Source organism: Neoarius graeffei, chromosome 9 (assembly GCF_027579695.1).
Source record: "Neoarius graeffei isolate fNeoGra1 chromosome 9, fNeoGra1.pri, whole genome shotgun sequence".
Taxonomy (NCBI): Eukaryota; Metazoa; Chordata; class Actinopteri; order Siluriformes; family Ariidae; genus Neoarius; species Neoarius graeffei.
Window position 1 is genome coordinate 43,135,818 of NC_083577.1, and position 16,586 is coordinate 43,152,403.

The 16,586-nt window shown below is 40.7% G+C and overlaps 1 protein-coding gene across 2 annotated transcripts in view; it reads right to left on the reverse strand.

The window, feature by feature from the left end:
• Positions 1–14,243, reverse strand: part of klf12b (Kruppel like factor 12b) — a 60,050-nt gene extending 45,807 nt beyond the window's left edge. For both annotated transcript variants that reach the window (XM_060929538.1, XM_060929537.1), the window contains exon 1: positions 14,087–14,243. The gene's annotated coding sequence lies outside the window, so the exon portion shown is untranslated. The remainder of the gene's footprint in view (positions 1–14,086) is intronic.
• Positions 14,244–16,586: the final 2,343 nt, after the last annotated feature.

The window sequence follows — 16,586 nt, forward strand, 5'->3', positions numbered from 1 at the left end:
TATTAATATAATTGAGTAGAGCACTGTCATGTTAACTGTTAGCTTTTTTTTCCATCTGTCTGGACTCCAATTGATTAAGACTTCGGAAAGACAGGAGACAACTATAGGAAATTATCACTATTAGCCAACACAAAAAGAATTATGAAATGATGTATAGAAAAGGTTTTATCTCAACAAACACATGCAAAACGTTTAATGGCTCTATTATTTGGCTATACATTAATGTGCTGAATTTACTACGTGATGCAGTGGGAACAGAAACCATTTTGGTTCAGAAATGTGCATGGGTTACTGCCACCCAATATCCCCTTTTCATACAGAATCAGGAATAAGGTGGCATTTCTCTGACTGTGAGTGCAGCACTTTAAACAACATATGTTGGCTGGTCAAGCAATCAGGCAGTAGTTTATGCAGTTACCCATGAGCATTTAGCTCCATTGCTAAAAGCATACAGTTGGATTTCGGCTTTTTTTTTTTTTGAATGAAACTTTTAAATATAGTTGAAATACTGCTGTCTTTTATAGTGCTTGTAGCAGAAACCTTGCCAATGGGGGAAAATACACTCTTTTACAAGGTCACATGGGTTCATAAGCTGATCTTATTAGCTACCACAGAAGCACAGTTAACCGCTTGATCATGTATTGACTCAAACCCAACCGCTTTTGCACCACTCTGTGCAATTGTACCACGTGCTCTGATGACCACAAAGATATTCCAAAAATATACAATCTTAGGCTTTGTATTTGTATGATTTTGTATATATGAGGAAATTTGTGAAAGATTTTACGAGTGAAAAGTAGCTAGAACACACAAAAACCTTAGGTTTAATGCTAAAATGTAAATTTTGCCCCACTCTAAGAATACCATTTGCAGAAAGCAGCTCTCTTTATTCCAAGCTTTGCCACAAGAGCAACAAAAGTAAGTTATTAAAACACACACTTTTACATTTACAGAGCTACTATGAAAAATGTAGCCATTGATAGGACAAGCCGAGGCATCATGTGAGCCTGTATATATACCTGTGCTTGATATAGAAAATAGATTAAGATCATCTTTCCATTTCATTATGGCTGTGAAATGAAATGGTGATCCCAATTGTGATCACAAATGTGAACCAATGTGAGTGTTTGGGCGTCTTGTTGCCATGCACTGCTAGAACCAGCCCCCAAGAGGCTCATGAAAAGAATGAGGGCAATTCAACTGGAAATGGCCAATGGGAAAAGTGTCCATAAGGGAAAGAGAGGGAAAGGAGGGAGGAGAGGTCGATGGAATTCCTGTGACCACTGACAGCTCCAGCACTGTTCTGGGGATGGGTGCTGATGGAGGCCACTGCATTGCATGGACAGGAATCAGTATGGACTTGAGCTTGGCAAATGACAAGCGGATCAATACGATGTGGCAGCCCGGGACACAAAAGCATGACCTTCCAAGATCCAGTGGTGACCCCATCACATAATAATTTAAAAGAGCACTGAGCATTCAGCTCTCTACACCCAGGGGCTCAGTGCATTTTTTGTAGTCTTGCCAGACTTAAAATCTGGTAGTGTTTCTCAAAACCCATGCATTGATATAAGTGGTATGAGAATGGGTGCATGGTCTGGGGAATAAACTGTCTGTTTTTTGTGAAGGCATCATGCAGAATTGGAGTTATATTTGCTGTTCTTTAGAATTTGGATGTGCAAGGGGGCATTACAGAAAGGGTGTGTATATTAGTCAGAGCTAAGAGTATTTCAAACAAAAGAAGGTGAAAGAGTGAAACAGCAGGATGATAGGAGAAGCCATGGCCTAATAATTAGAGAACCAGCTTTAGGACCAAAACGTCGCTGGTTTAATTCCCTGGACCAGCAGGAATGGCTGAAGTGCCCTTGAGCAAGGCACCTAACCCACAACTGCTCCCCAAGCTGCTCTGGGTATGTTGTATGTCGGTCTGCATGAGAGTGTCTGCTAAATACCATTACTGTAATGTAATGATAGGGAAGGTCAAAGAGAAATGGAGGTGTTGCTTATTGATGAGTTAGATTTTTCCAGTGTGAATTTAGCCGAGCCAAGTTTAGTAGAGTAGAGCAGGCATCTGGGCTACAAAGGCTGTGTGTGTGTGTGTGTGTGTGTGTGTGTGTGTGTGTGTGTGTGTGTGTGTGTGTGTGTGTGTGTGTGCCCGCCGAAAAGAAAAAATATATAAAATAAAATAAAATTATATTCAAGACAAGAGCAATTAGCTACTGTAAGTAAACTTCCTTGTATTTTCAAGGAAGATTTATACACTGTGAGTGTGCAGTATATCTTATTTATCACTCAGAGCTCAGAGCTTCTTGTCCTTGTCTTGTTTGTGAATTTATTACAGTGGGTCTCCTGCCTCTGTCTGGGCATTTTTCAGATAACGATCTTCTCAGTTTTAACATAAGAAATCATATGTGCTGGGGGAGAGTTCACACAGAACAGGAGGAGAGGTTCTTCCTCCAGCTTGTTCTGCACAGTGTCTGAGAGAAAGATCAGTTCATAAGCCATTTCCTTCTCCAAAGCCCCTCCAAACGCCCCCAGTGTGATGATTCAGTCTGACAACAATCTCAGCAGAGCACCGTTCTGTTCACCTTATCCCTGTGTTTCTCAAAGGAACTTGTCATCCTTTTAGTGAAAAAGGGAATAGCCAGGTCATTACGTAGCAATCACCAGGCTAATCCTATTCGGTTTTTGTTAATTTTTTAAAGAGTGTGTCACCACTGCCAGAACCACCCACATATGACCCACATATGTGGCAGTAAGCTTTACACTTCTCTCTCTCACAGATCACTTCAGTGCTGTCCATTCAAACAGCACATGCCAACAGATCGTGTCACTGGAGCAGCAAGAGTAGAATGACTGTAAAAGCTTCGCAGGAGTATTAGCTCCGACTTTCACTCAAGCTGAATTGAAAGTGAACTTCCGTAGCCATTGTGTAATTTATTTTCCACACACGCTTCGTCCACTAGCGTTGCAGGGCCCCTAACCCCAGCCCTCTATACTCTGGTGGACACTTTTTCTTCTGTTAATCTTTTCTGGCACATGGTGAATGACTTCAGACTTTCCATTTCATAAGGAGCATTTTCCTTGGCAGGCAAGTCACTCTTAAGACTGTGGATGCTTTTGGGACATTTTTGAATTGAACTCAAGAGGAATATGCTGCATCAGTCCCAGTGAGAGTTCTCCCTCTCTCTCGCTCTGTGTGTGTGTGTGTGTGTGTGTGTGTGTGTGTGTGTGTGTGTGTGTGTGTGTGTGTGTGTGTGTGTGTGTGTCCTCAGGGGACCCCCTTAGCTATTCTCCTTTTGCTAAAATCACCAGTCACAAATCATGTCTTTCGTGCAACGAATTGTATTCTCATCTTGCTGCTTCCATTTATCCTATAACTTTGACAAATGTGCTCCTACTGAGAGAAGATAAACGGGAATTTTAGAAAATCCAGATGAACTGTATAAATGTACTTGAAGTGATGACTTTATTCTCACAGGCTTGTGCTGGAACCTGGCAAGGGTGTAGTTTAGAGACACTGGAGTGTAGTCTAGGTACACACAGGCTATTTTTACCCTGAGCAGTAAACACAAGTAAGTGGACAAAGTGAACAAGCCCTAAAGCTCATAACCCCCCACAGCAAGACCCTTTATCCAAAAAGAAAAGAAAAAACACAGATACCAAAATGGCAGCCCGACTGCACATCACTTTTCTCAGCATCTTCTGCTGCCCTAAACACCTGATAGGAAGCAGGAGCCCATTAATAGAATGCTGATACTGGTGTTAACATGAAGTAGGCTCTCTACGGGGCTGACGGAAGTGCCTGTAGTCCAGTGGATTGCCCTTGGGCTCTGGCTATTTCTGCATGGGGAGATCCTGTGTCAGTAATTCTGTAGGGGTGAAATGGTCACTAGGTTCATGCACGCTTGCATACACAGGGTCTGTACTCAGGCTAAGTGCTATACTGTAAAAGTGACTGTTATCCCACCAATTCTGGGGCAATACTCATAATAATGCTAAAACCATACTAAAGGTTTTATACTGATGATTGAACCAAATATTATGGTTATGTTTAGGGCTCACTGAACTATTTATTCAGCAGCTAAATGTTATATAATAAGTATTAGTGTTAGTAAGTATTACTGTTATATTACATAATGTTGGTTGTGTGTGTGTGTGTGTGTGTGTGTGTGTGTGTGTGTGTGTGTGTGTGTGTGTACACAAAGGACAAAGTCCACTCAACACTTACTTGCTATTGAACTTTGGGTTGATGAGACAAAATAAAAAAAATTAATAATAATAATAATAATAATAATAATAATAATAATAATAATAATAATAATAATTCAGTGAAACCTGGCTTTACTGATTTTCTAATATTTGGAAACTGTGATGTCTGACTGTTTGACATCTCACTCTGGAATTGCTTTTTGTGCTGATGTTTATATTCATTATACCATGCTTGGGGCATACAGTATAACAAGCACCACAAGCCAACAGGTTTTAGTTACAGGATTACAAAGAAGTGCAAAGAAACTTTTTTACAGTCAAAACAAAACTATATGTGGGTGTTTCTTGCATGATTTATCCATTTCTCACAAACACGTCAGGCTTCCTGATCCTCAGTTCCTCTGCTAAATCTGGCAGTGCCATTGCAGTCTACCCTCTGCCTGCACTCTCCTCTACAAAATCACACTGCTTTACAGTACATCTCTCTCTCTCTCTCTCTCTCTCTCTCTCTCTCACACACACACACACACACACACACACACACACACACACACATAATTGTTACTAACTATAAACTATACAGTGCTTACACCCAGCCAGCAAGCTATTTACAAATGGCTACAGTCCAGGAAATATGAATGGTCTAATTCTATTGTATATGAAACCCATAACCTTAAAATCATGCATGTGACCAGAAACGCATGACCCATGACCCCTCCTATCGCTTCATGCTCCTCTTTGTTTAAGTGCAGGAGTATTATTGGCTGGTGCTCCAAAATAGATCTGATACATAAACCTCAAATGCTCTCAGAGGTGTGTAGCAATGCAAGATTGATCATTGTGGAGAATCCGGATAGCAGAACGTGGTGGTGGAGCAGACAACTTGGGCTGGATCAATGAAAACAATTGCTTGAAGTTCAATCTCTGACATGCACCCACTGCTCCTTATGTACTGACCTCAAGCCCACAGTACACACACAGGCGAGCTGGCCTGATCTGTAATGCACTGCAGCACACTAATGAACCTCTCTGTCTTTCTCTTACAAAAGGATAGCTCCTTCATTCCATGCTTGTGATCCTCTAGAGTGAGCTTGGTTTTGCACTATAATAACAAGCTTCAAAACAGAACCTGACTTATTGAACACTGAGTTTTCTTGAGCCCCTGACAGGTCGCCATGATTAACAAAGCAGATTCGTAATGTCATGTTCATTCACATGTCATTAATCTCTCTTAATGAGCTCAGCCCAATGTAATTAGTCATGTCACTGACAAAAGCCTGTAAATTTGACGTGTCTCACTATCAGTACTGTCACCCTCTGTCGACTATAAAACATCCTTTGCTCATCTCCAAGGAACGTTGGTGTTGGCTTACTGAGCTTTATACCATTCTGGAGTAAAATAATTGTTCAATCACTACCAGGCAACAATAAAGGTACTGATCTAACACTGTCTTGATTAGTTAAGCACATGCTCATTCAAATTCAATGACTTCATCAGTCCTGCTTCACAAGGAAGAACAAAGTCCCGGTTCCTAAAGGTCTAGACACGCAGCTGTCCCAAGCTTCTTCTTCTTCTTCTTTCGGCTGCTCCCGATTAGGGGTCGCCACAGCGGATCTTTTGTCTCCATTGCTCCCTGTCTTCCGCATCCTTCTCTACCACACCTGCCACTTTCATGTTCTCTCTCACCACATCCATGTATCTCCTCTTTGGCCTTCCTCGTTTTCGTGTGCCTGGCAGCTCCATCCTCAACATTCTCCTTCCAACATGCTCTGCATCTCTTCTCAGGATGTGCCCATACCATCTCAGTCTCATCTCTCTTAGCTTAATTCCCAAGCTCTCCACATGTGCTGTTCCTCTGATGTGCTCGTTCCTTATCCTGTCCAACCTTATCACTCCCATCGCAAACCTTAACATCCTCAACTCCGCCACCTCCAACTTTACCTCCTGTCTCTTCGTTAAGGGTACGGTCTCCAATCCATACATCACAGCTGGTCTCACTACTGTCTTATACATCTTACCTTTCACTTTTGCTGGGACTTCCCTATCACAAATAACTCCCGAAATCCTTCTCCAACTGCTCCACCCTGCCTGCACTCTCTTTCTCACCTCACTATCGCAGCCCCCATTTTCCTGCACAGTTGACCCCAGGTACTTGAATTCGCCAACTTTCTTTACGTCCACTCCTTGCATCTTCACTACACTCTCGTCCCCATTCTCACTGATGCACATGTATTCTGTTTTGCTAACGCAGCTGTCTCAATCTTTCTGCTAAATACATTGTAAAAATTGATCAGACTAACTTTTCAGAAGCCATCTGAGTGCCAGGGCCAGCTGTAGGCTGCAGGGGACTCTTTTTCCAAAGAAAGGTAACGCTTTCATCCAAAGCAAACACAACTCAGAGCACAGATGTAGGAAACAAAAATAATGTGACATGCTCAAGCTGTGCTATCTTGCATGTTTTCAAAATGCACATCATAGTTAGAAAATAAATAAATATTGTTCTGGCTTTTAGGGTCTAAAGAAAATAAGCTTATCAGGGATTATACGGTATGTTTTAGTTAGTATGATTGTGTGTATGTGTCACAAATATGGATATTAAATGAATTTAGTTTAATAAGGCAAGGAGTGCTGCGATTGCCTGAGTAATAAAAGGTCAAGGAGTTCTGAGTGGATTGTGCTGTTTGCACATTTCCTCTGATAATCTAAAGCAAAATAATAAGACATTTTATTCGAGCTTATGTAAAACACATAAAAGGTTGCTTTAACTGGAATCGATCTTATTGGCTCATAACTTTCAGTTTAAGATAAAAGGGAACTGATAGCACATGCTTTTACTATTCCTTTATGGCACAAATATAAACGGGAATCACAGTGAAAATAAAAATAGAATTATCATGTGAATCTGTTAAAACTTGTGTGTATCATGTTGTGGTGTGTGTGTGCGCGTGCGCAGTTGCTCAGAGGAACACGAGGAATTCAGGGTGGAGGTGGTAGAGTGCATTATCATCTGTACCATAACCGAGTCTTCTGTCCCTCAGGGATGGCTGTATCCCAGTCTTAATGGCTAGTCTGTAGTCTGCCTTAGCCATGTCCTGGTCTCTCACTACCCTCCCCCAATAAACACACACACACACACACACACACACACTTCCACCCACAAACACCCTCTAATGTTCACACATATTTACTGTCACCTCAATGTGTGCAGAAGAATGTACATTTACTTCCACATCCTGATTACTTTTAAGGCCATATGTACTGTATGTGTTCCAACTCACGCACCATCTCGCTAAGAAATACAGTTAAACACAAGGGCAAAATTTTCAATAAGCAGTGTACAGTTCCTGCAAACCCACCTACACACACACACTGATTGAGCACCAAACAAACTGATTGAGCAATGCGGTACACAAGAGCACCATAAACACAGCTTCACATTTCTCACACAGCTCCTGACAGCCTACTACTACTACTACTTGTAAACATGTTCACTATTTGAAACTGTAGGCTTATACTTATATTACTCACACCATGTTTTCGACCAAATAACAACTGAAACAAGAAAAGTATACCACTAAAACGTTAAGCAGCACAGAATGTCTTGCAAGAGTATTTTTAGATCTGAAATTTGGCCCATTCAGGGACCACTTAATACAAAAAGCAGCTGTGTTTATGTTCATGCTTCACATGGGCCGACTCCTGGTTTCAATACAGTTTAGAGTCTTATATTTCACCTAATATTCAGTATTATAGTAAAAGTCAGAGCCAGTGTGGGATTCAACAGTGAGAAAAGTTAAACTTCTTAATAATAATATATATCACCTCAATGAATTAATTCCACATGTTTGCTTAATGTCTCCCTAAACATTTCGACTGGCGCTGTTAAGACAGCTCATATTGACGATAGCAATTATACAGACGCTTCCACTTACACAAATGGACAGTTTTGAGTTTGAAACAACACAATGTGCTGATCTCGTCACCAAATCAGCAACTAAACAGCATTTTGCATTGCTAACTTCCCTATAAGTCCTCTCAGGTTTCAGCAACCAACAGTCGAGGACCACGGATGCGTTGTCATGGTGACACATGAGAGACTATAGTGGATAGACGCCGCGTGGTGTAGCTCCTCTGCTCTTGCTGTCACTTAAAGAAATTCATACTACTCGTCATCTCCAAATATATACCCACTACTCGCTATATTCATCAGGTTCTATCATCCTTATTCAATGTGGATTTCCTCCAGCTGGAAGAATGTAAATGGTACAGATGAAGGCGTATATTATGGTGCACGGTTTTGATGCAGATGAAATCAGATGGTGTTTGTTATCAATTTCAACAAAAGCAAGTCAACATTTCTCGTTCACTCATGACCAAGCATTAAGTAGTAATGAAACCAGCTACCATTTTAACAAGTGTAATCAAAACGACATGGTAACAGGATGTAAACAGGAATATGAGTTTAAAAGATGTCAACGGTGGCAAGTTAAGGTGAATGGCGTAAGAGTTTCTAGTTTTAATCATGAAGCTTTTGGAGAGTAATCAAATATAAACAATTTACTCCTTACACTAAATGTCCACAGTCAGTCAAAACGTGCTATAAACTTTCAATTATATATTTATACACACACGCACACACACACACACACACACACACGTAATGCATATTATATGTATTTATAGGCAAAGGTGAGCGTAGTAGCCTACATCCTAACAGCTGTGATGTGAATAATAATAGCACACCGCATCTAGTATCCTGACTGTTCCTTCAACTTAAGAAAAAAATCAAAGTGAAGATGAAGAATATTGTTTCAAATATCAATTTAATATTAACCATTTCTGTTCCACCATAAGTTTACATTAGCCTACATCCAACAGCACAATTTTTCAAAAGTTAGACTCAATCAAATTATTGGCAGTACACACATCTTTGTATTTATATACAGTGCATTGCCTGCTATAAGCACAAATGTATGATGTCTGTATCTGTTGAACGTTAAAGCCAAATTTATCAGGGTGGTACCGAATCACTCCCTAGACGTACAAAAGTTTATGAGCAATTCAGTTACAGTCAGGTTGTTTGTGTAACAAGTTAGCAACAGCAGCTAATGCAGAATTAGGATTTTTATATATATATTTTTTGTTACACTCCTGTATACTCTAACCAGCCACTTTATTAGATACACCCACACACCTGCGGTTTTATACAGTTCTCTAATCAGCCAATCCCTTGACAGCACCACAATGCATAAAATCATGCAACTACAAATCAAGAGCCTCAGTTAATGTTCACTTCAAACATCAGAACGGGAAAAATTGTGATTTCAAATTGGGACTTTCACTGTTGCATGGGTGTTGGTGTCAGATGGACTGGCTTGAGTATTTCAGAAACTGCTGATCTCCTAGGGTTTTCACACACAACAGTCTCTAGAGTTTACACAGAATGGTGCGAAAAACAAAAAACATTGAGTGAGCGACGGTTCTATGGGTGGAAACAAACGCCTTGTTGATAAGAGAGGTCAGAGGAAAATGGCCAGATTGGTTCAAGCTACCAGGAAGGATATAGTAACTCATATAATCACTCTTTACAACCGTGGTGAGCAGAAAAGCATCTCAGCATGCAACAGCAGAAGACCACATTGGGTTCCACTCCTGCAGCCAAGAACAGGGACCTTAGAATCAAGAACAATTTCCTATTAAAGTGGCCGGTGAGTGTGTACAGTATATAGTGTGTGTATATTGTATTGTACTTTATCAGATAAATAAATAAATGATTATTTTTGAAGCTCTAAAAATCAAAGAATAGGCACAGAGAGGAAATTATCCTAAACAAAATGAAATAACAAACAAGTTATATGAAGAAATACATAGGCAATGTGAAATAAATCAATAATAGTTCTATTACAAAGTAGATATTAATAATTGTGTGTAACAATATCCTGTATAAAGTATGATTTTCAGAAAATCATTGCCCAAATAAATTAGTCAGATATGTAAGTGTCCCAGATTGCCATAGACAGTAAAACTGTTTTGGCACAAAGAATGCTGAGTGAATGCTGGTATTATTTTCCTGGTATAATTTGACAACATATACTGTAGAAGTATATTGGGAATAAGTAAAAAATGTGGGGGGAAAATGTTCCTGAAATTGTTATTCATTTCTGCTATTTTGTATAGAATTATAAAATGTATAAATATATAGTGGTATGTGGTATTATGCCATTTCCGAAGTTGCCCAAAGCCTCAGTTGCTGTGAATATTTATTTAAAAGCAGGTAAATAATTTGTTCTGGATAACACTGCACTAAAGCCATGGTACCCCCTCCATACTCTGCTAAATGTGTCATAGTTTAACTGGCCCCTCTTTCCTCCACAGTTTTAGTAAACAAACTCATGCTGGACAAACAAGTCAAGGGTTGAACACACCACAGATCACACACGAGAACATTTTGTCAACTTTGCAAAATGTCGAAATGAAGAGAGAGCAGGAAAACAAGTGTCATTTCTTCACCCAGGATGCTAATTATCATTAGGATCATTAGAATTAGGATCACACTCTAATGTGTGTCATCAATACAGACATGTTGGAGGAACCTTGGCTAGTATCCGTAACAATGAATGAAGGTTAATAATCACTAAGTAGAACATGGAAAGCTTCTATTTTCCAATGGTTATTAGTCTTTCCTTGAAATTTAACTAAAACTTTGACCTACACTCACCGGCCACTTTATTAGGTACAACCATACACCTGCTCTTTTATGCAGTTCTCTAATCAACCGATCCCTTGACAGCAGCACAATGCACAAAATCATACAGATACAAATCAAGAGCTTCAGTTAATGTTCACTTCAAACATCAGGATGGGAAAAATTGTGATCTCAAAGTGTGACTTTCATTGTGACATGGGTCTTGGTTTGAGCCAGATGGACTGGTTTGAGTATTTCAGAAATTGCTGATCTCCTGGGGTTTTCACACACAACAGTTTTGGGAGTTTACATGGAATGGTGTGAAAAACAAAAAAACATTGAGTGAGTGACCGTTCTGTGGGTGGAAACAAATGCCTTGTTGATAAGAGAGGTCAGCCAGATTGGTTTGAGCTGCCAGGAAGGATATAGTAACTCATATAATCACTCTTTACAACCGTGGTGAGCAGAAAAGCATCTCAGCATGCAACAGCAGAAGACCACACTGGGTTCCAGTCCCACAGCCAAGAACAGGAACCTTAGAATCAAGCACAAATTCCTATTAAAGTGGCTGGTGAGTGTAAACTGCAGTTAAATAAGTTTTGGCAACTTTACTACTTGAATGGCTCTGGCAAGCAGACCTAATTTGTGGAATTTTCATATCAAATCTTGCTTCGCATTATTATTTTCTTACTTGTGTACTATAAAATTCAATTTTCCTGGGAGTGAAACAGTGGCATCATTCTCTCTGTTGTCTGTGTGTATGTGCCTGAGTCATTTGAATGCATGACAATCGTGAGTGAAAATATTCTCAGCTTCTCTCATGCTCTAACTTACACTGATAACTAACCTGAAATGATCTCACTTGTGATGGGGTATAACATGACCCAGTGGTGGAGAGTGTTTTTTGTTGTTGTTGTTTTTTATGTCACAGGTTTCTTTTTGGCCCTTACTATGCACCACACCAATCACTCAGGTTACTGTGTCAATCCAATATACACTCCTGAATCCATCATTCCCGAAAAGGATTGAGTGGCTTATTGTTTTCACTGTACATTACGAAAACATCTCTTTAACCACTGTGTGCATTCCCTCAGTACCTACTGCTGTATATTTATCACTTAGGTTGGATTACTACAGTTTGGGATCAGGGGTTGTCCACAGATAAGTCTAGTTTGGCACTATCTTGCCGTAACTCAGCCCTGCACCGTAACTCAGCCCTGCAATGTTGATGAAATGCACTTTTTATGGATTATACCAGCTGACCCCTCTAGTGAGGAGTCCTTCGTCAGGCAGCACTCATCAATAATCTACACCCTCTTGGCCTAATCTGACAGACCTCTGGGCAACACAGAGGTGGTTAACTTTGAACACTCCTCCCCCAATTGAGGCCACACTGAACTTTTAATGGAATCCTGCAATGCAGCTGAGTAAACTGGAAAGTGGTGGAGATAAGAAGATAAGCAGACCTTCTTTTGATGATTGTGTGCTACAATTGAACCCCCATACCGGGTTAATTGCTATCTGGGAACCAGGGACAGTACATTTCAATATGTTCCTGACAGAGACAAGGGCAATGGATTTCCTTCTTCAAAGTGTTTGAAAGAAAGAAAGAAAGAAAGAAAGAAAGAAAGAAAGAAAGAAATTGATTTGTATGGCTCAGAGGGGATGTGTGGCTGGTCAACACAGATCAGAGTATCTGATCTTGTGTTTCAGTGTCCAAAGTACAGAAATTATTTTTGAATTACAGTACCTACAATTTCAACAGAGTTCATTTAAAACTTTTAATCAGTGTTGTAGCTCATACAGACCCCACACACACATACACACACACACACAGAGTGTCTTCGAGCAGAGTGGGGTTTAAATACAGAGAGAGTGAAAGTTAAATAGGACGTAATCTCTCTAGCCGAATAGCCTTAAGCAGCAGGAGGGCGGCTAAAGCGACCAGTTGCCTCACAGCTCCAGTCAAGCAATAACACAGGGTAAAGTCCCACAGGTCAGTACACATTGACACCCAACACTATCACACAGAATAGCCCAACACCACTTCCTGTGTACAAATGCCTTTGCTGTCAGCTCTGGCCAGGTTTGCTGTAACTGAAAAGAACAGCTACAGGACAGCCCACAGCCACACTGACAGCCAGCCATCAATACCAATGACTGTTCCCCTGCAAGTGCCAGAGGAGCAGATGACATCCAAGACACCACCCTTGCAACACCCGGCCTGTCAGCCTCCACCCCACACACACATTCGCCGCCCACCCCCCTGGTGTCCTTCCACCAACACTCAAACCTCACAAGGTTTAACCCGTTGGCCACTGAGCTTTGTGAACAAACATATCTACCATAGTAGTATCTTGTCCCTTTCCATATACATATATGGACACACATATGCATACTACAACAACCAAACTTTTGAAGTAAATGAAGAGAATGAGCACTGGCTACTCAGAAGCATCCCTTTTCCCCTCTCTCTCGCTCTCTCTCTCATACACACACACACACACACACACACACTTCAGTAATTGGGATGCATGTTTAATGGCAGTTTTTGCCATACCTCTAACTATTCCATCTACGTACTCACAGATCTCACAAAAAAGACAAAAAGCTCCGCATTGCCTAGGTGACCAGCTACATCACACACACACACACTGAAAATATGTCAACATTCAATGGAGAAAAACACTCTTGGCAATCAACAGCAAGTTCTTAAAAAAAGAAAGAAAGAAAGAAAGAAAGAAAGAAAGAAAGAAAGAAAGGAAAGGAAAGGAAAGGAAAGGAAAGGAAAGGAAAGGAAAGGAAAGGAAAGGAAAGGAAAGGAAATACAAGCCCAAATATTTGTCATAGAAGTACAAATAAAAGTACAGGACAACTGCTGAGATGCTGTGCAATACTTCATTAAAAAGTGACTAAAAATGCCTATTTAGAATGTTTCTTTTTATTGAAGTATTAATTCCATACTGTCTCAGACAGCACCTGACTGGGATGTTCACGTAATGCTGTATAGAAGCATGAACAAGAGGTGATCGGACTTGTCATTTGACATGACAGCATAATGACAGTTTAACAAGATGGACAGAACTCAGCCACTGACAAGCCAACAAAACACTATACATGGAAAAGAAGGGAACTGAGAGCTCAAGGAAAATTAGGGTGAATCAATATATAAATATAGAGATACAGACCTGATCAGGAGCTGCAGAGCGGCAGAAACTGTTTTCCTTATACAGTCTGCTCTCTCTCTCTCTCTCTCTCTCTCTGAGACTCCCTCCCCTCTGCTCTGCTCCTCTCAGCTGCTCTGGGTAGTTCTCAGGAAATGAATGGGGGCTCACAGAGAACTGTTGTACTTGCAAATGACTTACCACAGTCACATGATCCACTAAATGTAGGGTGGGCCAGTGGGTGGAGGCTTCATAAGCAAGAGAAGACAATATACTCTAAGCTTTAACAGCATGCATCGAATTACACGGGGCCCCTCGTGGGAGGTTTCCGACATGTCTGCTCTACTCCCTCCAAGCTCAGAGAGCCACAGTCATGGAGCCATGGTCGAGTACCTCCCCACTTGCAGGGGAGGGGAAAGAGAGAGAGAGAGAGAGAGAGAGAGAGTCTTTCTTCCTACTGACAGTGGAAGCAAGCTGAACCTGCACTGTGAGAAATGTCAGAGCATATGACAAAAAGAAGTTGGATGGAATATTTGCATATGAGCAGCGAAGAGAATTTCAGTCTCTGTGCAGGTTTTTTTTTTTAATGCAGAAATGAAAACAATAGAAGTTGGCAATGACATGCAGTTCTGGTGTGTTTCATCACGGCATGATTTTCTAACCGTCAATCTCATCTCTATCACTTGATATCAAAAGGAAAAAATGTATGTAGTTTTTATTCAGTTAATCTCAAGCTAGATGAGTTGCTGGAAGATGCAGCAATCACGATTCACATTTACTCCTCTGGGAATCCTAATTAATGTATAGGATACCAGGCTAATTTGCATCACTGGTAGATAGATCTCTGTCTCTCTCTCTCTTTCACACACACACACGCACACACACACACACACACACACACACACACACACACACACACACACACACACAGGTGCAATCATGTATAGATACACCACTGGGAGTTTTGAAGAAATCTGAGAAATCTGCTTGATCCACCTGAACCCTAAATCTTTCGTGGAAAAAAAAATGTTAACATTGTAAATCTATTCAGAGTTACTCATTAAAATCTGTGCATCCTTTATCATTCTGTATATTTTGTTCTGAAGTAAGAAGTACCAAGATATAAAATTGATACATCCAGTATTTCGTAGAATAAAATCATAACTTTGTACCGAGTCACATTTGAAATAGTTGTTTCATTATTGGACAGCCAATTTTGAAAAATAAATAAATAAATGGCAACTGTTATCCTCGTGCCTGACAAAATGGCTTTTTCAAGTACCCTTTTCTTGATGATTGTTCCCAATGCCTCTGCTTGTTACAGTGTATCGCCCAGCTGCAGCCGCTAGCAAGAGCAGCAATTTCCCCTGGAATAATGACATCTTGAGGAGGCTGCTCTTCTCTCTCAGCCTGCCCTGTATTGGCCCACAAAGGGTCCTGGCATGTCTTGTAAAGGGTTGAACTAGAATCAGGCATGCCGGATGGGAGGAATAGGAGAGCGTATGGGAGTCTGCCAGAGAGCCTGGCCTCTTCCTGCCTCCCCAGCAAAGAGAGAGGGGGGTGTAGGGAGGGGGACCTGAGCTAACAACCAACCTCTGATTAAAGCTGTTTCTAAGTGGCAGAGTGGACCCAAAGCGATTAGGTGGGCTCAAGTGTCCACAGCCGAACGTTTACCTACACACAAGGGAAACAGCTGGTTTGGGGTGATAAGATTACACATGCTCAGCTAGGCCAACAGTGTGTACAGAATTAGTCATTTCTAGTGTTAACATGATGCTAGGTATAATAAATTGCTATGTCTTTCATTAACCTTGATGAAAAATGACATTATATGAAACAAACAGCTTTTCTATCTTGATGGATGGTTACGCATGGGAGTGGTGCAGTGCAGGGTTTTTGTTGTTCCTCAGATTGCGCTCTTCTGAACTGAATATGACTGATATCATTCCAGGAATCTGTTGAATTCTTTCAGCATTGGGGTCACAACCCCAAGTGACCTTATCATAAGTGGGACAACTTAGTTTTAACCCACTGTGCTCTCTCTAGTTCTTCTTTTAGTCTCTGGTATTTCCCCAGCTTCTTGTGCTCCTTTCCTCCAATGTTGTCATTACTTGGGACTGCTACATCTATCACCACTCCTGTTTCTACTCCTTATCTATAGTACTATGTCTGGTTGGTTTGTTATTAATTGTTTATCTGCCTGGATCTGGAGGTCGCACAGGATCTTAGCTTTGTTATCTACTACTCTCAGTGGTTCCTCCTTTTTGAATTCAGGAGCTTCCAACCCATATTCCTTCCATTTGGTAATTGTATGCTTACAGGCACAACAGCCTGCATCATACACCCTGCTGCTTAGATCCTGGAATGTCTTCGGGGCTTTCCATAGCTTGGACTTTGTCTGATAATTTCCACCTCTGCTAAGATTGATTTGATTGATCTACAATAGTGTCCACTACACATACAGTACTTTGCAGAAATCTGGGAAGCTAAGCTGCTTTCAAAAAGTATATATACATATATACAG